This window comes from Cornus florida, unplaced genomic scaffold (assembly GCF_030987335.1).
Source record: "Cornus florida cultivar Cherokee Brave unplaced genomic scaffold, ASM3098733v1 CherokeeBrave_3.0.0_Hap2_Chr04, whole genome shotgun sequence".
Classification (NCBI taxonomy): Eukaryota; Viridiplantae; Streptophyta; class Magnoliopsida; order Cornales; family Cornaceae; genus Cornus; species Cornus florida.
In genome coordinates this window covers 61,936,264-61,963,067 of record NW_026775574.1, presented here as the reverse complement: position 1 = coordinate 61,963,067, position 26,804 = coordinate 61,936,264, and the positions used below count along the sequence as shown (strand labels likewise).

At 35.2% G+C, this 26,804-nt stretch overlaps 1 non-coding gene across 1 annotated transcript; it reads right to left on the bottom strand.

Moving 5' to 3' along the window:
* Positions 1-18,066: 18,066 nt before the first annotated feature.
* Positions 18,067-18,148, bottom strand: LOC132305612 (small nucleolar RNA SNORD36). Its single transcript, XR_009481652.1, has one exon. It is a non-coding gene; the product is annotated as a small nucleolar RNA SNORD36 (small nucleolar RNA).
* Between the last annotated feature and the right edge of the window lie 8,656 nt (positions 18,149-26,804).

Here is a 26,804-nt window from a genome sequence, read left to right as displayed (position 1 = left end):
TATATGTATAAATACACACTATAGGACACTCGCTAGTGCATAAGTTTGTCTCAACCTGAATAGAAGGTAACATGTAAATCGCACATAAAGTGGCCATGTATACCTAGACCTACCAGGAAACATCAACTATGTCTAGTTACTCATCATATGCGATATACGCACCCTAACCATGATCCTGAAACTCAAGCTCATATCACGGTACCATAATCATATATATATATATATATATATATATATATATATATTATTCTTCCTAATGCAGAATATAAAAACAAATATCCAATATGTCATTCAACTGTTTTAGTTGACCTGACATGAGTATATAGGTACGACTTAACTTTTATAGTTAATCCATTCCCTATTTCAGAATAGGTAGAAGTTAGCGTTTTAATCTAATCCATACCTAATATGTCACGTCCCATACCGATGCATATAATCCATAATCAATCCAATAATTGATAAAACAGATAAAGCAATTCACCAATTTAAAATCCAGAATAACATCTATGTAATTGACAAAACAGAACTTAATAGTTCATCAATTAAAATCCAGAATAACATCTATATAATTGACAGAACTAAATTTAATAGTTCATCAATTAAAATCCAGAATAAGGATAATAAAATCTAATAAGTATATGACCCTTTATGCATCCAATACAGATTTAAAAATCATGTCACAGTCTGTTAAATTGCTAAAATAAAATTAAGCAATTATATCCTGTATATCCGTTAACAGCATGCACAATTGTTTAAACTTTCATACTGTTAAATCCATTAGCATATAGATATTAATTATGCAATATGGGGTTTAATATAACATGAAATAATTTTTAGAATCCTTAATATTAACCTAGGACAGTCCGGGAACCCCAAAAGTATCCCAACAGTGCTCCAAACAACATCCAGTACACGTTTAGGCATGAGAGCAAGCTCTCAACCAATGGGAGCTGGATCTCCTACCTTGGGAGCCGGCTCTGTGACTTAGGGAGCCGGTTCCCTTAATCCATGGAGCCGACTATCTCTCTCACAGAGAACCGTGGCCAAAAATCTTAGGGAGTCGGCTCTATCCCTGCTTCCTATCATCGTTTTCACCTCCGATAACGTTAAATAACCCCCTATAATGTTTTGTTTAAGTTCCTAGAGGTCCAACAATATCCCATATCATCCAGAATATCACATAAATTCAGTATGCATCAATACAAGATGTAAAACAGAATATGAAACAATTTGATCGATAATTAAATTTTAATTAATCAACGCATAGGATACAGTTTAAAACCTGAATTAACATGTATACTTAATCATTATTAATATCCGTTTAGTTCCTGGAGACTACCTAGGCATGCACAGAACACAGGTCAAAGGAAAAGAGTAAGAAATAGAACTTGCCTCTAGGTTTCGAATTGAAACCTTTAACCGTCCTCTGTCTAGATTTTTCGGCGACCTCTGATTGTCGTCAACTCCTTTGTTGCCCTAGGTTCAACCCACGAGCAAGCCTCAATAGTTTCTTCTTGGTTCAGCCCCTTGTTCCTAGCCAAACCCTAATTCTTTCTCTCAGTTTTCTCTTAAACCTCTCTGTAATTCTCTCTGCCTCCACTGCTCCGTGAATAGGGTTCTAAACCATTGGCAGATACATAAGGTTATATTAATATAGGCTTATCAAAACCCTAATCCTATTCATAACTTACGTCTAATAAGTTGGCTAATCATAAAAGAAAATAAAATAAAAATAAAAATATAATTACATATACATATACAGCTCTATACATGCTAACCTAATTTATACATATAATTTATAATTATGTATATATATAACCTATTAACATAATATTACTATTATTATCATACAAATAAATAATTAATAATAATAATATTCTATCCTCCTAAACATATATACTCAAGTATATATACAGCCAACCCTATATGAGTAATTATCCGTACCCGTAAGCAATCTCTATTCCAATAGTCTGTAATACCCCGTGTTTTTAAAAAGTTTATTTAAATTAATTTTGTATTAGGTTAATTATTTAATGTGTGGATTTATTCACTTTTCAATTGTGTATGCTAAATTATTAAATTAATATTATTGGTGTGTACATGTAATATAGATTATATGCTCTATTGGTTATGTTTTATATTAATTAATATTAGTTACTTAAAGTATTATATTTGTATTGTAATGTATTAAGATATAATAATAATAATCATAATAATAATAATAATACTAATAATAATAACAATAATAAAACAATGTCATGATGTGAATTTGATATTAGGATAGGATTACATTTAAAATGGTAGAATTTTAGGTCAAATAACTTGACTTAGATTGCCTTCCATTAACTTAGTGTAGGTGGGAATGTTTGGATAGTTAATATAAGTTAGATATTTGTATTATATATATTATATAAGTTAGTATATATATATATATGTTAGCTAGTTTAACAATTGAAGGAATTCACGTAGTTAGAAGAGAAAAAAATAACAGTGAGCAATTTTATAAGAGTGAAAGGAAAAGGGAGAGAGAATGAAGTTTGGATCGGTGTAGGTAATTTTACCCGACTACGCACAACCGGCGGATTTGTTTCAAATCCATAAGGCAAGTTATTATCTACTTTTCCCCTCTGAATCCATAAATTAATTATTTAATTTATTTAGATTATTTTGGAGCATAAAGAGCATGCTAGGATTTTAATAAATTATTATTTTAGTTTATTAAATTAGTGAAATATTAATTATTTAAGGTGTTAGATATTATTTTATTAGCCTATGTAATTCAATATAGCTAAAAATAATTATTTAAGGCTTTAGGGATTTTTTTAGAATTTTCTGGAATTTTTCGGGATTTTTCTGTAATTTCCGGCGAGACTCCAGCGAGGTTTCCGCCACCAGCAATGAGGAAGGTGACTAGAGTGATTCGGTGTGATGCGGCGCACTGAAGGATGGTGTGCGCACGCATCCTGGCCATTAGGAGTTTCAGATTAATCCGGCACTTTGCAGTCCATGTTACTTCAGTGTATCCGGATTAGTAACCGTTAGATGAGATGATAATTAATAGATTAATCCAGTGCAGCACGCCCATGGAGATTTGATGTAACCAATGAACCAGGAAGCGCCACATCAGTAGGATGCATCAACGCTCGCGTGGTTGATGCCAGACGCGCGTGGGGGCGTGTGTAAGCGCGTGCGCGTGTGAGGAAGGTGGCGGCGCATGTGGGAAGCTCTAGGAGGCGCGTGTGGGCGCGTGTGGGGTCTCTGCTGCAACTGGAAAAGTCCAGAATACCCCCAGGGACTGATTTGTAATTTCCAGAACCTTCAACTTGCATTTTTGGGCCTAAGGTTGGTATTTTCGGGATTAACGGGACGTTAAATTATTATTTTATTACCCGTTAGTTATTATTATGTCCGATTAATATTTCTAAACATTAATTGTATCGTTTACAGTCCGAATCGCTATGAAACATATGTAATTAAATTGAACGACATATTTAAATATTAATTGGGTTATTAAATGGTACGAATCATTACTGTTAAATTAAATGATTACAGGATGTTATTCATATAACTTGTCCATTATACATTATGGGATTATTTATGTTGTTAATGAGATATAAATCATTATGATTATGCAGTGTGCATTTCAAGTAGTAAATGGATTGTTTAATAACTTAAGTCGCATTTATATTATATGGATGTGTTGCCATATAAAACCATGTAAGCTGACTAATAAGTTTAGACTCTTTATACCTTATGCATTCGTTGCCATAGACAGATGTGTGACTGTCGGGGTATGTGGTTTAATATTATTGGTATGTGTTGCCTTAGTGATATGCTCAGTATATTCATTCGTACCTTGAGATATGTTACCACTGTGTAGGACTTATAGTCTGTGTTGTCAGTACCGTACACCATGTATTAATAGCTGATTTCCCAAGTAGGGAAAGGAGACACTTAACCACCTTGCGTGAGTCTAAGTGATCACCGTCTATTCTGGTTAAGGTCATATTATACATTGTGTAGTCTCATTAGGGTGTATACAGATATATTATACTTTCAAACATTAATGATTAATTTATTTGATTCTCTGATTTGGGTCATAGTAGAGAAGACTTGCTCATGGGGTTGACCCACCATTGTTGTTATTTTAGGACACGGTCAGTACCTGTTTCAAGGTTGAGGCTTAGCAGTGTGGGACCACCATCCGAACTCATCTACTCTTACGGTCTTGTTCAGGGTAGAAGTTTTATATATTATTTTGATTTCAGTTTTATGTATTTCCGACGTTGAACTTTCAGGTTTATATTTAAGGATCCTTGACATAGGATTTCCAAGTTGTGTAAAGGAGTATTGTATTTAATAAAGGATGGATGGATGTTTCATCATTTAGTTTTCTTTTCCTGTCTAAGTTCTTCTAGTATTATCATTTTGTATTCCATGCTTGTATATTACCAATTGTTTTTGATATCTCTCATTTTTCGTGTATAAGCCTTATCAGCTTATGCGTGGAAAATGTCGGGGTATTACAGTTGGTATCAGAGCATTCCCAATTCGAGTGTCTTAGGGATCTGTGGTTACTATACTTCCGTGTTGTGTATTCTGATAATTAGAGCCTAAGTACTAGGATTCTTTGTACTCTTTTAGTCGGTCCATTATAATGTACTGACGTTAGATTTTCTAATTCGATAGAAGGATGGTTAGATGGGGGACAAGGAGTGCGAACAGAAATCGTAGTATTTTCCTAAATCAAGATGAGAATTAGGAATTTTCTCCTCAAAAATCCTGATATCATTGCACGAGCTGTAGCAGCAGGAGTAGCATCTGTTCTACGAAACCAGCAACCTCCTCAGATTGCACCTATTCCTGAACCGGTAGCACAGCCAATTTCATGGGACAAAACTCGTCACTTGTTTATCAGAGGGAATCCACCATCATTTGCAGGGTCCACAGATGTCATGTTAGCATATCAGTGGAAACCGAAAAGCGAACGTCATCTTCGGATAGTAGTCTGTACCGAAGTGCAGAAACAGATGCTAGCTACTTTTATGCTGATAGGCAATACATTGCAATGGTGGGAGACTATCACTACTATTGAAGAGAGGACCAGATTGACATATGCTGAATTTCAGACTCGCTTTGATAGCAAGTATTTTCCCTTGTCAGTAAGATCAGTGATGAAAACCGAATTTCTGGATCTACAGTAGGGGGATATGACCGTGGCCGAATATGAACCGAAGTTCATCAATTTTTCTTTATTCGCACCAGAGGAGGTGAATACTGAAGAAAAAAGAGAGACCGTTTTGTTAAGGGGTTAATATGGCCAATTTAAATGGTGATCGTAGGTAGTCCTGCATATACTACTTACATACAGGTGGTTAATGTCGCTTTACAGCACTGCCAGATAAGGAGTGATTACCGGAAATCCAAGGGAGATAAGCGGGCTGATCGAGACTTCACTCACCAGACAGTGGAGAGGGGAAACGGTAGTGGTACCAAGTTCAATGACCGGGGCAGAGTTCAAGGACATCAACCTTGGAAGAAAAATAAAGGAAACATAGAGGTGCAGAGAGATGGGGTTCCTAATCAGGGTAGGCAAGTTGGGGTACCTCAGACATGGATAGGAACAGTTTTCGAGAAATCAACAGAGGAGGCAGACAGGTCCTTTTCAGGGACGTTGTTATCACTGTAGAGAGATTAGGCATCCAGTCAAGATGTGTCCCAAGGCTAAGCAGGGACAATATGGGCAGCCGAGACCTAATCAGCCATTACCTTTACCGGCCCCACAAATACCACGTGGGCAAGTTCAGAACTTTCCGGCACTTCCAGCACCACCACTTCCTCAGGGACAACCTCCACAATAGTTGCACTATGGTAGGGTATATAACTTCATGCCACATAATGTGCAGTCTCCTCAGGCTATTGAGGGCATGCTTTCTATACATGGTAGATCTGCTCATATACTGTTTGACACTGGTGCATCACATTTTTTTGTGTCTAGATCTTTTGTTAACTTATTTGGTATGGCGACTCAGTTTTGTGACCAACCTCTCAATATTTATACACCATTGGGAGTTGGCGCAATTTTACGAGAGTGTTGCGGTGATATCCTTATAGATATGGGCCGATTTTAATTTCTTGCAAATTTGTTAGTTTTGGATATGCATTCTTATGATGTTATACTTGGGATGGACTGGTTATCTCAGTACCATGCTCAGGTTAACTATTACGAAAAGTCTATTGTATTTGCTATACCAGGACAGGAGATGTATCTTATTGTTGTACCACAACCTGATAGAGGGCCTAGCACTTATTTATTCTTTATTGAGGAGGGCTCACAGGAAGAGACCGCGGTATCTCTTGACAGTATCCCGGTAGTGCAGGAATTTTAGGATGTATTCCAAGAAATTTCAGATTTGCCACCGAGTCGGGAGATAGACTTCGTCATTGATTTAGCTCCAAGCACTATGCCTATTGCTAAGGCGCCATATAGAATGGCACCAGTGGAGATGCGAGAGTTGAAAGATCAAATTCAGCAATTGCTCAGCCAGGGATTTATTCGTAGGAGTACTTCACCATAGGGAGCACCAGTATTGTTTGTTAAGAAGAATGATGGATCTCTTCGTCTTTGTATTGATTACAGAGAACTGAACAAGGTCACTATTCGCAACAAGTACCCGTTGCCTAGAATTGATGACCTGTTTAATCAGTTGAAGGGAGCTACTTATTTCTCGAGGATCGATTTGAGATCTGGTTATCATTAGCTACGAGTCAGAGAACAAGATATTCTAAAGACAGCATTTCTCACAAGGTACGGATCTTATGAGTTTCGTGTTATGCCTTTCGGCTTAACTAATGCCCCAATTGTCTTTATGGACTTAATGAACAGAGTATTCAGAGAGTACTTAGATCAGTTTGTCATTGTTTTCATCGATGATATTCTGGTTTACTCTAAGTCAGAGAAGGACCATGCCAGACATTTACGCACTGTCTTGCAGACACTTCGCGAACATCAGTTGTTTGCAAAGTTCGAGAAGTGTGAATTTTGGCAGAAAGAGGTCAAATTTTTGGGCCATGTAGTGTCAGAAGAAGGGTTAGCAGTAGATCCAGCCAAGGTTGCGGCAGTTATGGAGTGGAGACAGCCTACTTCACCGACAGAGATTCACAGTTTTCTGGGATTGGCGGGGTATTACCGCAGGTTCATCCAGGGATTTTCCAAAATTGTGGGTCCACTTACTAATCTGACAAGGAAGAATGTACCATTCGTATGGGATGATTCTTATCAGACTGCTTTTGTTGAATTGAAGAGTATGTTAACTTCTGCACCTGTCTTAGTCACACCTCAGAGTGGAATCGAGTATTTAGTATATACCGACGCTTCTATGAAGGTTTTGGGTTGTGTGTTGATGCAAGAAGAGCGACCAGTTTCTTATGGGTCCCGAAAGCTTAAGCCTCATGAGCTTTATTACCCGACTCATGATTTGGGGTTAGCAGCAATGGTTTTTGCCTTACGTATATAGAGGCATTATCTTTTGGGGGAGACTTTTCGATTATTTAGTGATCATAAGAGTTTGCAGTATTTGTTCACACAGAGGGAACTGAATATGAGACAGCGCAGATGGTTAGAGTTCGTGAAAGATTATCACTTTTTTATTCAATATCATCCAGGGAAAGCGAATGTAGTAGCAGATGCACTCAGCCGCCGACCCTATGTCAGCCTTTCAGCTTTGTTTGCGACAGAATGGGATGCTTTGAAGGCTGTTGATGAGTTAGTAGAAGCTTTTATGGTATGTGTGGTAGTAACTCCTTCTATCATTCACCAGGTCATTAAAACTCAACTCACAGATCAACAGTGTATTGATCGGGTTTTGGAGTTAGCTTCAGGAGATGTTCCTTTTTATTCTATGGGTACTGATGGAAGATTGAGGTATAAGGGACGTTTAATTGTTCCTTCAGCTGATAACTTGAGAAATGTTGTAATGAGAGAGACACACACTTCTCAGTTCTCTGTATATCTAAGAGGAGACAAGATGTATCAGGACATGAAATGCCAGTTTTGGTGGGCCGGCATGAAGAGAGATATAGCTATCTTTGTCTCTAAATGCAGCACTTGTCAGATGGTTAAGATTGATCATCAGAGACTGCCAGGATCTTTACAGCCACTTCCCATACCAGAGTGAAAATGGGAGAGTATTTCTATGGACTTTATAGAGGGATTACCTACTTCACAACATAATCACAATTCTATTTGGGTCATTGTTGATAGATTGACCAAGTCCGCTCATTTTTTGCCTGTTCGTACAAACTTTACGTCAGAACAGTGTGCTAAGCTTTATATTACAGAAATGGTGAAACTTCATGGCATACCATTGTCCATCGTATCAGATAGAGATCCGAACTTTGTATCAGGATTTTGGACGAGCTTTCAGCAGGCTTTGGGTACAGAACTTTATCTTAGCACTGCCTATCATCCTCAGACAGATGGACAGACTGAGCGAGTTAATCAGATTTTAGAAGACATATTGCGGGCATATGTTCTTGATTTTAAGGGCAATTGGGAGGAATATGTGCCACTTTCAGAGTTTACTTATAACAATAGTTATCAGAAAACTATTGGTATGGCACCATTTGAAGCTTTGTACGGTAGACCGTGTAGGTCTCCTGTTTGTTTGCTTGGAGTTGGCAAGAAGAACTTTTTAGGTCCTGAATTTATTAAGGACACGTCAGAAAAGATCGCTATCATTAGGGATCGGATGCGTACAGCCCAAAATAGACAGAAAAGTTATGCTGATCGTCGAACTCGTGTTTTGGAGTTTAAGGTTGGTGATCAAGTTTTACTTAAGGTTTCTCCTATGAAAGGAGTAATGCGGCTTGGGTCAAAGGGTAAGTTATCGCCTCGGTTTGTGGGTTCTTTTATAATTACAGATCGGATTGGGGTAGTAGCTTATCGTCTGGCTTTACCAGATAATCTTCATAGGGTACATAATGTTTTTCATGTATCCATGCTGCAAAAATTTCTACGAGAAGAAGACAGATATCAACACATTGATGTGAGTGAGATTGAGTTGCAACCTTATGCAACCTATTGAGAACAACCTTACTGTATTCTCGATCGTAGGAATCAGATACTACGCACGAAGACTATTCCATTAGTACGCGTACAGTGGAGTCATCATAGTGAGACAGAGTCTACTTGGGAACGGGAAGATATTATCCGTGCCAATTATCCAGAGCTCTTTCATACAGGTATATAGTGAATTTCGAGGACGAAATTCCTTTGTTAGGGGGGGAGAATGTAATACCCCGTATTTTTAAAGAGTTTATTTAAATTAATTTTGTATTAGGTTAATTATTTAATGTGTAGATTTATTCACTTTTGAATTGTGTATGCTAAATTATTAAATTAATATTATTGGTTTGTACATGTAATATAGATTATATGCGCTATATATTATAATTGGTTATGTTTTATATTAATTAATATTAGTTACTTAAAGTATTATATTTGTATTGTAATGTATTAAGATATAATAATAATAATAATACTAATAATAATAATAATAATAAAACAATGTCATGATGTAAATTTGATATTAGGATAGGATTACATTTACAATGGTAGAATTTTAGGTCAAATAACTTGACTTAGATTGCCTTCCATTAACTTAGTGTATGTGGGAATGTTTGAAAAGTTAATATAAGTTAGATATTTGTATTATATATATTATATAAGTTAGTATATATATATATATATATATATATATATATATATATATGTTAGTTAGCTTATCAATTGAAGGAATTCACATAGTTAGAAGAGAAAAAAATAACAGTGAGCAATTTTATAAGAGTGAAAGGAAAAGGGAGAGAGAAGGAAGCTTGGATGGGTGTAGGTGATTTTACTCGACTACGCGCAACCGGCGGATTTGTTTCAAATCCATAAGGCAAGTTATTATCTACTTTTTCCCTTTGAATCCATAAATTAATTATTTAATTTATTTAGATTATTTTGGAGCATAAAGAGCATGATAGGATTTTAATAAATTATTATTTTAGTTTATTAAATTAGTGAAATATTAATTATTTAAGGTGTTAGATATTATTTTATTAGCCTATGTAATTCAATATAGCTAAAAATAATTATTTAAGGCTTTAGGGATTTTTTTAGAATTTTTTGGAATTTTTCGGGATTTTTCTGTAATTTTCGGCGAGACTCCAGCGAGGTTTCCGCCACCAGCAATGAGGAAGGTGACTGGAGTGATTCGGTGTGATGCGGCGCACTGAAGGATGGTGTGCGCACGCATCCTGGCCATTGGGAGTTTCAGATTAATCTGGTACTTCGCAATTCATGTTACTTCAGTGCATCCGGATTAGTAACCGTTGGATGAGATGATAATCAATAGATTAATCTAGTGCAGCACGCCCACGGATATTTGATGCAACCAACGAACCAGGAAGCGCCACGTAAGCAAGATGCATCAACACTCGCGTGGTTGATGCCAGACGCGCGTGGGGGCGTGTGTAAGCGCGTGCGCATGTGAGGAAGGTGGCGGCGCGTGTCGGAAGCCCTGGGAGGTGCGTGAGGGCGCGTGTGGGGTCTCTGCAGAAGCTGAAAAAGTCCAGAATACCCCTAGGGACTGATTTGTAATTTCCAGAACCTTCAACTTGCATTTTTGGGCCTAGGGTTGGTATTTTCGGGATTAACGGGACGTTAAATTATTATTTTATTACCCGTTAGTTATTATTATGTCTGATTAATATTTCTAAACATTAATTGTATCGTTTACAGTCCGAATCGCTATGAAACATATGTAATTAAATTGAACGACATATTTAAATATTAATTGGGTTATTAAATGGTACGAATCATTACTGTTAAATTAAATAATTACAGGATGTTATTTATACAACTTGTCCATTATACATTACGGGATTATTTATGTTGTTAATGAGATATAAATCATTATGATTATGCTATGTGCATTTCAGGTAGTAAATGGACTGTTTAATAACTTAAGTCGCATTTATATTATATGGATGTGTTGCCATATAGAATCATGTGAGCTGACTAATAAGTTTAGACTCATTTACACCTTATGCATTCGTTGCCATAGACATATGTGTGACTGTCGGGGTATGTGGTTTAATATTATTGGCATGTGTTGCCTAAGTGATATGCTCAGTATATTCATTCGTACCTTGAGATATGTTACCACTGTGTAGGACTTATAGTCTGTGTTGTCAGTACCGTACACCATGTATTAATAGCTGATTTCCCAAGTAGGGTAAGGAGACACTTAACCACCTCACGTGAGTTTAAGTGATCACCGTCTATTCTGGTTGAGGTCATATTATACATTGTGTAGTCTCATTAGGGTGTATACAAATATAATATACTTCTGAATATTAATGATTAATTTATTTGATTCTCTGATTTGGGTCATAGTAGAGAGGACTTGCTCGTGGGGTTGACCCACCATTGTTGTTATTTCAGGACACGGTCAGTACCCGTTTCAAGGTTGAGGCTTAGCAATGTGGGACCACCATCCGAACTCATCTACTCTTACGGTCTTGTTCAGGGTAGAAGTTTTATTTATTATTTTGATTTCAGTTTTATGTACTTCCGACGTTGAACTTTCAGGTTTATATTTAGGGATCTTTGACATAGGATTTTCAAGTTACGTAAAGGAGTATTGTATTTAATAAAGGATAGATGGATGTTTTATCATTTAGTTTTCCTTTCCTGTCTAAGTTCTTCTATTATTATCATTTTGTATTCCATGCTTGTATATTACCAATTGTTTTTGATATCTCTCATTTTTCGTGTATAAGCCTGATCAGCTTATGCGTGAAAAATGTTGGGGTATCACATAGTCCATGAGACCTAACTGTTGGTCCATTACTACTATCCAAATCCCTTATTTTAAAACTAAAAATAAAATAAAACACATATTTAAACAATCAACTAAAAATTACATTTAAATCAACACAACAACATTTAACAAATAAACTCATACAACAATTAACTTAAAACTTAAGCACACACTTATAATTAAACAAGTAATTCATTTAAACATATAACATGAAGCCACATAAACACATAGTCACGTAAACAACTAAAAATGTACAAGAAATAAAAATTTAAATTCTAATTATATCCTTTTGAAATCTAGGGATTACAGTTAGTCTTGGAGCAAGAGTTGTATTCCTTTCGTAGAAAAGAAGGTATAAACTTGCAAGAACATCTTGGTTAGTTCAGTAAGATTATCTGTGATTTATCTACTGTTAATGAAAAGTTGAATGATGAAAAGTGAGGAACCAAGAGGGGGATGAATTGGTCCTTTTAAAAACTTCTTTGTCTTAGCTTGGTCAAATATAATAGATACAATGTAGTAGATTGAAAATCTTTAAAACAATAAACTAAAAACACACAACATTTACACGGAAAACACTCTCAATAGGGAAAAACATTGGTTCTTGGCCATAGTCAATAAAGCTCTACGAGTTGTATGCAAGTAGTTATATACTCAGCTATCTTACACTCTGCACACACCTATGTACATGTTGAAACCCTATTTTTCACAGCCTCTACACACACACTAACTCAACACAATGCTCACAAGCACTCCCCGTGGCCTAAGCAAACTTGCTTAGACCCTATAAGCTCTTACAGCTCACCAAATACAATATAAAGGATGAATATCAACAATATTCAAGTATACACAAAAGATAAGATTAGTTGTGCATCTCAAAAACCTCAAACAGCTTTAATAAGCTTCATTTTGCAACTCAACAAATCTCGAGGGTAAAATGGTAAATCAGCAAAATCATTGTCCTTAGGGTTTCAACAATCATATATCCACTGTATATACATGCTACAATCAATAGATCAACAAGAATAGCAAGGTACAACAATTTTAGTCTTCAACACAACTTGAAACCCAAACAATTGAGGTTTACAAGGGTAAATGTAGGTCTGACCATTTCTCAGGATAGATCTTAACTTTCACAGCCCCAAATCAACAATATAGATGTGCTCAGATGATAAGAATTCAACTCACAGTAGCATATAATATATAGATACTTATAACAGTTGTTTAAACCAGCAAACAAGGCCTAAAAGGAGGTTTCAGACGTCAAAACTAACTACAACAAGAATATGTATATAATCAATGATTCTGCAATTGTCAAATAGTAAAACAAACTTGCCTCAACCTTTGAGAAGCCCTAAGAATGCTTTAGATCAAACACACAGCCTTAAACCAGCAAACAACACCAAGAACCTTTCAACAGTGACTTGTTCTTCATTTTCAAATTGGTATTCACAAGGCATGGATTTCTTGATGTATTTAGACTTCAATAGTATATAGAAACTCCATGTCAAAGGATAGCTCGAGTAAATATTGTTGCAAGACCCTTAGGATGCCTAAGGATGCTCATGAGGATGCTCACTTAGGATGCTCATAGTTTTGCTTAACAAAGAAGCACATATTTATCACATCATATTTATAGGCTACAATCATCTTGTAATCCTACCCTAAAGAGGAAAATACTCTTACTACAATTCTCCAATAATTTGCCAGAGAATGTTCATTGAGGAAGGACCAAAAAGCCCTTTTTACAGTTTGTCTTGTAATGTAGTCACTTTACAGCGTTGCACAACGTGTATGTCAACCTTCATCACTAAGTAATCCATTTGAGCATTATGTTTCTCTCACAAGGACCACTCAGCTCTTGTATCACACTTAGACAATAGGCAGAATGACCAAAATGTCCTTGTGATAGTCACATAAATAATGCACCAGATAATGAAATTGTGTCCATTGCAATATAGTGTACTGGGCAAATGTAAAAAGGTGTAATTCAACTATGAAATAACTATAGTGCCCTTGAATAAACTTGTAGCTAAAATTCAGCTTCTAGACCTTGGTTAAACTAGAAAAATGAACCTTTAAAGCTGTATAAATGCAATGTAGCATTTATTCTCAATAAGATCTTGTAGTACAAGATGGTAAAAAATTATATAGCCCCTGAAGAATGATGTGAGCCACAGAGAACATCAATGGTGAAGGGAAAAGCCCTTGAGATACTAGAAACTGCATAATTTTGACATTTAAATAGGTAAACCCTAAAACATAAGGTGGGACCAACAAAGAGAGTCATGAAGAACAAGTTCAAGTTTTCATTGCTTAAGAGAAGAAGATGTTTGGAGCTTTAAGAAACTTTGTGCCATTGTCAGATAATTGAGAGTGATGAAGATTAGAAGCGGGCCGCCATGTGTTATGCTTTTGAAAAGAAGGCAATAACCTCTATGCTTTGTTGGGAAATAATTTATTATATGGAGCAATTGTAAAGATGAAGTGAAAGCGTGTTTCGAGATGATCTACTAGAGTTGACGATCAAGAGCAAGAAGAGAAGGAAGAAGTCAAAAATCTTGTAAAAAAATGTAATTTATCTTTTTATGACATTGTCCATATGCACACATATGTAAATTCATATACAACTATGGCTTGCCGAACCAACTCGTTCGCAACAGATTTTTGGGTTGCCGATACCGGTTGAGGCTGGTATAGTGGTGTGAATGAAAATTCACTTCAGACCCGGTCGGTTTGCCAAAAAACGACATTTTTCTTTGGAACTGGTCAGTTCGACAGCAAAGTGGGCATCGATTCAGGAGACGAACCGGCCACCTGTGAATAATAATTTGTTTACTAAAACTGTGTTGTCAAGAAGATTAGAGAGAGAATAATTCACTAAAAATCCCTCTTTATCATATTTCATTGTAAAAAAAATGGTGTATCAGTACATTTTGAACTCTTTGTGTAAGATCGAAAAAATTTACGATTGTTATTAATTTCGTAACGCTGCATTGATATAGGCTCAATTTCAGTACACCATAGTTGTGACGGCGCACGGACCTACTTCACTGGTAAAAAAAAACGAAATATATATCTGTTACTTTACTTTTTTTATTAAATATCTATAAAATTTTAAAATTACCCCATTCAAAACCAATAATAAATTTTACTTTTATTTTCTTCTGAAAGGCGCCCCCATCAACTTATTATTATTAAAGGTCCCCTTCTACATAATTTTCTGGAACGTCATTGATGTGTGACCATAACCGCAAACCAACAATAACAATCGTTGATTTACAAAATCTAGGTTGATGTTGAAATTGATGGTTTCCATTATTCCATTAACGTATGTCCTTGGTAAAACTTCCCAGGCGCCAATTGGTCTCGTCAGAATATTCCATTTTCAGTTGAGTTGCGAAGGTTGACTCCCCAATTGTCCATTTTTTTATTTTTTATTTTTTATTTATAGTAAACTTGATCTAATAGAATAAAAGAACTCAGTGATAATATTACTGCCCAAAAAAATGTAGTAATATTACTGGCTTCTATATTTTATTACTGTAATATAAAATATATATTAGCATATAGTGCAATTTTAGAAAGGTAAGATTCATACCTCTCTCACATGAAAAGCATACCAAGGGTTAGTAAAATATTGGGAAAAAATGTATGGTAAAGGTACGATTATTTTTATAATTTTTGGACATAAGAAAAATCAAAATGAAAAAATACAAATATGAATATGTTCGGATATTATAAAAAAAAATATATATCTACATCGATCACACATATGTTATTTCTCTTCTCCTATGCCTTATTTCTAGAACATTGAAGAGTTTATAAAAATTGAGGAAGTGTGTAGAATAGATAGAGTTTGAAAATGTGAATATACTTTGTAACATTGAAGAGTTTATAAAAATTGAAGAAGAATGTAGAATAGTATAGAGTTTGAAAATGTGAATATATTTTGTAACATTGAAGAGTATATAAAAATTGAAGAAGATCGTAGAATAGTATGGAGTTTGAAAATGTGAATATATTTTGTAATATTGAAGAGTATATAAAAATGGAAGAAGATGGTAGAATAGTATAAAGTTTGAAAATGTGAATATATTTTGTGGAGAGTTTTAACCATTGGTTCTAATACATCCTAATTCTCCATCAAGGTGGAGGATGATTATATATAAGCCCAATTGTAACAATAATCAATGAGGGGTGGGTGAGTCAAACATGTTTTTTACAATGAAAGCAAAAACAACCCAACAAAACACAAAACCAACAAAACCAAGTTGCAGTATTTTCAACCAAAAGCGCCAACTGGGTCGCAAAAGATTGCGACTGAGAAGAGCCAGAATGGTGAAAGATGTTTATAAATGATAAAACTTTCAAATATTGTGTGTAATTGTTTATAAATGATAAAACTTTCAAATATTGAGTGTAATTGTTTATAAATGATAAAACTTTCAAACATTGGGTATAATTGTGGTTTTCAATTCTGTGTAATAGGCTGTGTACAAGGTAAAAAAAATAAATAAATAAATAAATAAAATTTCAATCTTCACTTATAATAATAATAATAATAATCCATAATAATAATAATAATAATATGGATTAAATTTCATATAGATTTGAATTTGCATTTGAATTTCATTTGGGTTTAATTTATGTCTAGAGTTTAATTTCATGTTGTACTCACTTTCACCTTTTTAGGGATATGAATTTTAAGTGGCATTTAGATAATTTGGGAGGAAAAAAAGAAAATTGCAATTCATACATATAATAGAAATCTAAGATCTCAATTTTAGTCATACAACTAGTGGTTTTTTTTCTTGATTCTTCATATTCTTAATTGTTAAACAAGTTCTTGGAAAATTCTTCATAGTTTAACAAGTTCTTGTTGCAAAATTCTTCATAGTTTAACAAGTTCCCAACAGTTGGCTATTATTCAGAACTTCAAATTTTCTCTTAAACAGAGAAAATTAGGGATTTTAGAGAGAGTATGTAAAATAGATACCAAACATACCTCTAAAAACATCTTTTTAATTTTGAAAAGAAAAAGTTAATAAAATTGATTTAACTAATTGCAAACTTTAAAAAGCTTTTGAAAGGTTGGCGCATAGGTATGCAAATAAAATGGAGGAATATTTGAAACTTCTCGTCTCACAAAATTTTAAAAAATTTGATAAGTAGGGCTTTGTTTGGTAGGGTGATTTGGAGAGAAAAGAACAAAAGGGATCGTGTATATTGTGTTTGAATGAGAGGAATTAAGTAGAAAAGAAAAGATTTGGAATGATAGCTCAAATACAATCCTTTCAAAATTGACAGGATTTGGAAGGAAGAAAAACAAAGTTAAATAAAATTTTCATTAGGACAAAAATTACCTTTCAAATATACACAATATTTTTATTTCATTTAAGTTCTAATAACATAACACAACATCTATGATGGAATAATAACCTGATCAATAACCTGATTGGGTTGTATAAGTCCTTCACCTGATAGTATTATTTCTTCCTTGTAAATTATGTGAAGTTCCCTGAATTAAAATGGTTATTAATCCTGTAAATTATGTAAAATTCCCTGAATTAAAATGGGGAGGTTGCATTTCTCAAATTTTTAATATGAATCTGAATTGCAAGTTTTTGGCCATCAACAAATAATGAGGGTTCTATTTCATCCACAAGAATATTATCCAGAATATTATTCATACTCTCTGTTTTATTAACCATTCATTTTTTTTCTCTCCTATCTATTGAATCTCCTATCTATTGAAACGTATTCTTTTCTATTCTATTCTTTTCTATTCTCTCCTATCTATTCAAACGTATTCCTTTCTATTCTCTTCTGTATATCTAAACGATGCCTCCTATTAACTTACTAAAATTGTACTCTACCATTATGTTTGTCTTGAAAAAATACCAACAATAACAATGTAATCAATTTCTGATTGATACAAAATTTCTTCAAGATTTCTTTTTTTCTCCATGATTGTCTATGGATCGCCTATCAGTAAAAAAAAAAAAAAAAAAAAAAAAAAAAAAAAATTGAACAAGAAGACAGTAAGAGAATTTAGATCTTTACATGTACGAAAAATGGAACTGCAATTCAGTAAAGTTTTTATATCAAAAATCATATTCCTAAAGCTTTACAGAAAGATTAAAACAAAAAACAAAAACAAAAACAAAATGCAAAGAAAAGGTCTGATTATGGAGGAGCATCAGTTTTAAAAAGCTCGAATTTGGAACTTCATGATTTCAATCAGCCCAAAATGATCATATATTCATCATATGCTCCAAACAGATCCATTCAACAAATGAAAAGCAAATTCATATGAAAATCAAAACGAAATTCATATGAAAATCAAAACGAACCACAGAGAGAGAGACACACACACAAAAACCGCAACTAATGTGTATATAGAGAGAAACCACAAAAACCCTTATTGTAATTGATAGGATTCGGCTGAGATATTATATATAATAGCAGTAACCCTGTGTATATATATAGAGAGAGATGAACCACAGAAACCCTAATTGTAATTGATACGAAGCGGCTGAGATATTTGGGGCTGCGCTTTTAAGCTCTCTACGATTGCTCTAAGGAAATCATGGCCGTAGGATCTTTGGAAAATTATCAAACATTTGTGCCAAAAGTGGATCCAAGTCTAAATGGGTTGGAGGGTGGGGGTACTTTTTTGTGACTGAAAGAGGCCCAATTTATGTGGGCTTTAAAGATCTCATCTGGGCTAGAAGTCCAAAATAAAAGTGATCCAAAGTCGAAACAGGCCGAACGTGTACCATTATCAGACATTAGATTTAAACAGTTGAACAAATCCAATATTTTCACGGATTGGATGGATTGGATTTAAGGCTCTCATCAATTCGGATTGTTTTTAAACTTTATAAATTCCCCAAAATCAGATTGGTTTGATTTTATGTTTAATTCGATCTAAGTGCACCCCTAAAATTTACACTTCAAAACACATGAATGTTAAATAATGGAGTCATTTTAAAAAGTCATAAAAATTAATAAAACTTATGAATTGTATTGATAAAAAAAATGTATTGAGATTTAGAAAATACTAATGCATAATATATGCATGTATTTTTTTTTATACCCCAAAATAAATTATTTTAATAACTTTGTAGTTGCATAATTCTCCTTAGGAAGTGATGAACCGAGTGGGGGTGAATTCAAACACTTCTTTCTTACTTAGTTTAATTTCAATGTTGTTTAAGACTCAAACAAACATACACAAGTACACAGTGATTTTTACAAGGAAAATCTCTCAACTAGAGATTAAAAACCTTGGTTATTAGCCACATCCAATGTAAGCTCCACTAGTTGTAATGCAAGTAGATACACAATCTGCTATCTCTCACTCTGCACACACCCTAACTCATAACAATGCCCACACAAGCACTCCCCTGTCGAAACCAACCCTACTTGGACCTTACAAGCTCTCACAACTCGCCAAATGCATATATAAAGATGTATTACAACAATACGTAAGCTATTACACAAGACAAGAGAGAGATTACAACTTAAAGTATCAATCACAGTAGTAAAACCTCATTCTGCAGAATCTTTTCCAGAAGGGTAAAATTAGAATTTCGAATTATCATATCCCTCAACCTTGTACCAATAGTATACATTTCCTCAGATGATATTCTCAATGATTCAAACAACGTAAGTGTTGTCAAGTATCTCATACCTTGATCTATTTAGCTTTACAAAGGGGAAGGCATACATTTCACCAGTTACAGACTTGACAAAGACTGTGTGAGATTGGTTCACCTTTCCTGCAAGATTAGAATTGTAACCAATGCCTGTTCTACAAACTTGTTTGGTGAAGTTCTTCCAAATCTTAGACATTTTAAGGGACCTTTCTTTAAGAGTAAGAGCGAGTTATTTTTTACATTTTCTGGTACTCCACACAACATTCTTGTTTTTGAGTTTTGAGAACAATGCACAGTCAAAGAGATATATCAGAGAATTGAGAGCTTGACCTTCACATGCTTGATGAGTAAACCCTTTGACATTTAAATCTCTGTGCTGAGTTTCTTGATTTGAACCTGATGAGAATCACGCTTTATAGCAAGTCTTTCACATATAGCTAGAAACTCACCAAAATCATCATTATCGCTTTCTTCTTCTTCACTTTAAACTTTTGGAACTTCTTGAAGAGCCATGAACAAGCACTCATCTTCAAGAATCTCTTCTTTAACTTCTTCTTCAGGAGTAGTATCGCAAATAGCGATTAAAGCCTTCTTCCCAAACATATTTCTGTTGACAAAATCCTTCTAGTTTTCTCTAGTTTTGGCCTCCTTAGTAGAGGAACAATTAGCAATAAAGTGTCCAGGTTTTCCACATCAATAACAAGTTTGGTTTTGTGATTGACCTTTCTTTTTAAACCTGAACTTTCTAAACTTCTTTGCAAGATAAACTACTTTATCAACTTCAAGATCATTGTCTTCAGACTTTTGTTCACTTTTTTCAACAACTTCTTTTGCTGTTTCTCTTATTTGTTAAGTAGGAACTTCAATCCTCATTTCATAGGCTATGAGAGAAGCTTGAAGATCATCAACTTTCATCTGAGACATTTCCTTGTCCTCAAGAATGGTGACCTTTGCATTGAACACGGAAGTTAAGGACCCGAGAATCTTCTTACATACTTTAGAATCCTTTATATCTTCACTCAAGGCCTTGATGTTGTTGACAATTTCATTGATCCTGAATAAGTAGTCTGAGATAGCCTCACTTTCTTCCATTTTATAGCTTCCCTTGATCACATTGTTACCTTCATGAGCATCCTTGAGAAAGTCCCACATTTTTGTAGCTATTTTATGATTTTTTTTAATCCTTGTGAACTCTTGTTGCTTGAGAGCATAGAAAAGAGTATGGTTTGCCCTTCCATAATTTGCTAAAGCTGCTTTGTCATCAGTTGAAAGATTATCTAGACTGAAAACAACCACATCAATAACAGTAGCATGCTAGACATCATAGGTTTGATACATGAGAAATGCCTTCATTATTGTCTTCCAAGAAACAAAGTTTCATCCATCAAACCCTGGGGCTTTGTTTGTGACTTAACCTTTATCCATTTCTTTAAGATCTTTTCTGCAAGTTGGTTAAAACCTTTGTAAGGTAGACCAAAGCTATGATACCAATTGATGAACCAAGAGGGGGTGAATTGGTTCTTATACAAACACTTATTCCTTACTTTATTTAATTTCAATGTTATTTAAGGCTCACATAAACATACATAAGTACACAATGATTTATTTAAGGAAAAATATCTCTCAACTAGAGGTCAAAAACCTCAGTTCTTGGCCACAACCAATGTAAGTTCCACTAGTTGTAATGTAAGTAGATACACATTCAGTTATCTCTCACTCGCACACACCTTAACTCGCAACAATGCACACAAACACTCCCTTTGTCCTAAGCAACCCTGCTTGGACCTTATAAGCTCTCACAGCTCACCAAATACATATATAAAGATGTATTATAACAATACTTAAGCTATTACACAAGATAAGAGTGAGATTATAACTTAAAGTATCAATCATAGTAGCAAAACCTTATTTTGCAGAATCTATGCACAAAAGGCTAAAATTAGAATTTTGAATTGTCACAGCCCTGTAGATGGAAGCCTCAAACTTATACCAATAACATACACTTGCTCAGATGATATTATCAATGACTCAAGCAAGGTAGATCAAAGTCTTAGCTCAATAGAGATAATTTTGCAAAAAAAACCCTAAAACTATGGTTTCGAAGGCCAAAATACTTGACCATATTTCTGTCCAACTCTCAACTTCCACACCCTTGATTCAACTATATAAACTTGCTCAAATGATAAGATTTTTACTCACAGCAAGATAACATGCATATATACTTATGATAGAAGACTAAACCAGAGAAATAAAGGCTTATGTTGAGGTTTGAGACATCAAAATCAACTATAGTAGATTATGAATGGTGTCATCGTCAGGCACTAGTTACAAAAAGAGTGTAGTGTGGCCAAGTTTAAATTTAGAGATTGCCACTACCACTTCTAACTATAAATATAGTTAGGGTGAGTAGGAATCGTCCCAAAGAAAATGGAGTGTATTTAGTTTGGAAATCAACGTTGGATTAGTAGGTCGAGTGATTAAAAATGTTTTGATTGGTTAATTAAACTACAATGTAAACTAAATAGATGCAAAGTAAAGCAATTGAAGTAGAATGAAATGTAGAGAATATAAGAGAGGGATCTTGGGACTTAGAGGTCACCACTAAACACTACCTTCCTAGACACTCAATGTTTAATGGATAAGGGGGATTATATGTTGCAATACAAGTGTGTGTCATTAATTGAATCAAGAAGCATGGATGACTAAATAAATATACATTGTCTAGCCAAACTAGTGAACAGCACAATAGATTAAATTAAGCCAATATTCCTTCCTTTAAGCCCACAATCAATGCACATCATCAAATTAGAGAAATATACTACTTGCATTCATAAGTATTGAACATCAAACAACAAGTATGGATTGTCCACCTATCTAAGAAAGTAAGGTAACTACATTATAATTAAGATAGTAACATGAAGATTAAACTAATTAAATTAAGGGTGTGGCACAATCCATCAAGAAATAAGTATGAACCATCAATTAAACCACAAAAGTAATCTATTTAAGCACCATGCCTTGATCATCACTAGATTCATAGTATCAATACACATAGACATGCATCAATGTCATAAAATCTAGAAATAAACACATAAACATTCATCCTAGTATACATAGACATATGGATAGAATTAAATGATCAATTAAAAGTATTAATCCACATAAATCATTGTAGAAATAAGATTTATATATATATAAGATGTCAAAACAATAATTACAACATAAATCCCCTCTAATTACAAAACATCAAAGTCTAGGAGGCATGCTTAGGGCTATTTCTAGCCCTAAGAGAATGGTTTAGTCACTCATTGATGTAGTCATCCAACCCTCAAGGGCTATCTCCATAGTAGAAATGATCTTTTTCTCCTTGATAGAAACCCTAGATGAGTGGAAAAACTCTCCCAAATGGTGTATATCTCTCTCTAATCTCTAGACTCCTCCAACCTCTCTATTGTATATGGTTCCCTTCTAAAGTGTATATGTTGTAAAAATGGCCAAAATCCTTATATAGGTAGCTTAAATGTTAGACCTCGTGCACTAGGACTTCTAAATAATTGCACCACGAGCACACCTTTTAATTGGTTGGAACTCTGTTTTTCACATGCTTGAGGAGGTTTGATCAATCACAAGGGTGGTTCGATCGATCGAACTTAGTCTAATTTCATGTTATTTCCCTTTTCAGGCATTTATCCCCAAAATAAGTCAATTTAGCTTAATTAGAACATAAGAGATGCAATCTCGAGCTTAGTGGAAGAAAGCTCCGATCGATCTCACAGTGGTGGAAAACAGTATTATTCGATCAATCCAATGAAGCTCCAATCGATCTCACAGTGATTGTTCCAACCATGCCAAGATGGATCGAGCCTCTTGTCCTTATCCTCAGGAAATCTCCCTCTTCGATCAATCCAACATTCCTTTGATCGATCAGACATTTTTTATCTTATCCCCACCTACCACTTTTGTTCTTTTCCCAAAATATCCCGAAAATATCTCGGCTTTGTCATTATTCCAAAAAGGCACAGATAGAATAAGGTCCTAAAACGTTCAAGCTTAAGGGGTTTAAATACGCACTTTTCAGCACTTATCACACCCCCAAACTTAAATATTACTAGTCTCTAGCAATGAACTATAAAGGAAAAAAAGAAATGAACAATTATATAACTAGAAAGTAATAAATGGATAACGCCACTTTCGTAGGGAATACGATTGCCTTTAGCACATGCAACAAACTGTTTAAACCCCTAAGTTACTCCTAGTGGACGAGTGAAGTCTCATGAGGGTTTCCAGAAATGATACCCACAAACATTAAGCTTATTCTCACTAAAGAGGCACCAATATTCCAAACAAGTATTGGGAGAAAACTACCTCAAGTATACAATTTTTCAACCATTTCCAAGCAATCTCCCAAAATCTCAACATCAAGCAAGCAAATATGATCATCTACACATTAAGAAAATGATCATGCAAATCAAAACAACTCTAGAATCCTTTTTAAGTAAATCGGCATCAAATATGTTGTTATTTAAGCTAACTATAGAAATGATCACATCCTTACCCTCAAACTAGCACACAAATCTAGTACCGATCATCAAGACAAAGAGTGGGTCTTTTATTAAAGCTTTATTCAACTAGGGGCGCTTATTTTTATTTTATTTATTTATTTATTTTTTATCCCTAAGGATCAAAGATGGAAGCATAGTGCAATGTGTTGATTTATTAAGCTTTCTAGCAATTCATGAGGTCGAGCGTTAGATTAATGACTCCCAAATCAGATGGTTTTATGGTATTAGGTGTTTAAACACCCCTAAGGACTTACAAGCTCAAATCAACTAGGCTACAAATTAAAACAACCCCCATCTAATCATTTCCCACTTCTCACCTTTTGGGAGAAGTCCTCACTTTTTTTTATTTATTTGCTTTTGCAACAACTATTTATTTATTTATTTTTTTACAAGTTCCACCTTTCGGCCAGAAAAATTCAGTACTTAATGAGGCTAGAATCCCAGCTACTTAATGAAAAGGGTTTGTTATCCACCTTTATCAAGAATGAAAACTTTCAATACACTACTACCTTAATTGGGATATAACCAAATCAATAATCAACAAAGCATGTACTCCATAAATGAATGCTAGTGTGTGCCTGTGCTAGTATAGAATTCTAAAGTGAATCTCAAAACAATCATAAAATCAAGATGATATGGACCACAAATATAAGCAAGATATCAATCTTTCAAAAAATTTAGTCCTAAATGGCATCCATAAGGCATACAAGGAGTATTGGATTCTTAAGTCAAACATTTTTTAAATTTTAAGCAATATAGTCCTCAAAAGATCAAAATCATGGCTAGTCATGGACCAATCATAGAAAAATTCCTCAAATGCACAAGTCATGCTTAAAATCTTGAATTGAATGCAAAGAACACACGTTACCCCCAAACTTAAATGGCACAGTGTCCTTAATATGCAAAGAGAACAGCAGAAAGAGGAAAGCGTATACCAGTGCAGCTATGACAAAGAATGGCAGGAACTTAAGTATCCGAAGTGGGTGGTGCAACCCCTCCAAACTTGGGATTAACTGTGGTCCTGCAAAGATGGCACTGGGATAAAACCTCATCAAATAACAAAGGGGATAATAATGGTGCATAGTGGACATGCAAGTATAAGTAGGATAGTAAATAAAATAAAAAGAGAGAGGAATAAGAGTGGTCCTGAAAAATGTAGGCAACACTCTCTCACTGAAGTCACTGGGATGCACCTGATAATAGAGTCAATCAATAATAGATATATCAATAAAAAGAATCTGATATCCAAAATACCATGCATAGAAATAAAACAGTATAATGTACATCACAATAACTGGGCCAACAGACTGGCCGCAAAAATATAGTATCAGTATCAAAATGTCAGTTAAAGATCACAGATATATATGACAAAGAGAGCAAAAGAGATCATGTAGAAGAAGTCAGTTTAGCGGGGCATGAACCCCGGATATCTCTGGAAAGACTCTGTAGCGCAGTTAGCACATCCACACGGAGAGTAGTCACATATGTGCTAAGAGAGGCCACATCTGCTCGGAGGGAGACGACCGCATCCTCCAATGTCTGGTTACGCTCTCCCAAGTTGGGTGTCTGAGCTGGAGCGTCAGGAATAACCGGATCAGGCAACTGGTGCTCGTCCTGACTTTACTCCTGAGAATAAAGTGGTGACCCCGCTGAAGAGTGATATAGTGACTCCTCTAGAGGCTCCTGCTCCAAGTCAATGTCTATGAAAGCGCCTTCAGCCGCCGATGTGTCTGCTGGATCCTCGGCTGTTGTTGTTGCTACTGCCTCCTCCTCCTCGGCCTCCTCGGCTGCCAAGACTGCCTCCTCCTATAGACTCTTAATAAGTGCCTTGTAGCTCTTATTCTAGTCCTTCTTGCCATAATGGCAAGCCCCAGTCTCAGGTTGCTCCTGCGGATGAAAAGGTTAATGCTGGTCCCTGAGAATCTAAGTGATCAAATGTGTGATATAATCCGTGTATAACTTCATCATTACACTCCAATAGAGTGCTAGAACTGATAAGCAATGGCCTGTATAAAAAGCATATAGGGCTACCAAGAAATCTATCCGTCACTGAATCTTATGCCCCACCATAAAAACATTTCAGTATAAAATCGAATCAAAGAACAATAGGCAATCGGGTAAATAGGTCCTGATGGCAAAAGTGTCGCCAAACTGGCAGGGCCAGTAAGAGCTGTGGCCATGTTTGCATCAGAAGGCCTCTGTAAAATCGGATAGTCTACACCGTGAGGGCATAAGTGTGGGCACTGAGAGGCTGTCGCCAAAGTCTCAATGGTGATGCAAATAGGATGTCCATCTATAGAAGTCCGCAACTCAACCAGGTTACTCAGAGCGGGCCGGAGGTTTTGGTAGAATAATCGGACGAGTCTCGGGTAAATCGGATTGTCCACCGGAGCCAAGATAGGAAAGATGTTGCGCCGGTAAATCTCGTTATATGCCCACTTGGTCATGACCGACAGGGTAAAGAAAGTCTCATTAAACATTGACTCATGCGCTACTGAGAGGCGCAAATATCTGTCCTCAACCCTGTCACAGATAATGTCGGGCTGTGCCTGTAGTGGTGCTAGAATGGGTGAAAGAGGCAGCGTGGGCTCGGCCTCCTGAGATGATGAAGATAAAGAGGAAGATGAAGAAGAGGAGGAGCGTTCGGATTGAACGAAAGCTAGCTCCGCATGCTCCTCTACTCGTTGCCAGACCCTGCGGTCATATGT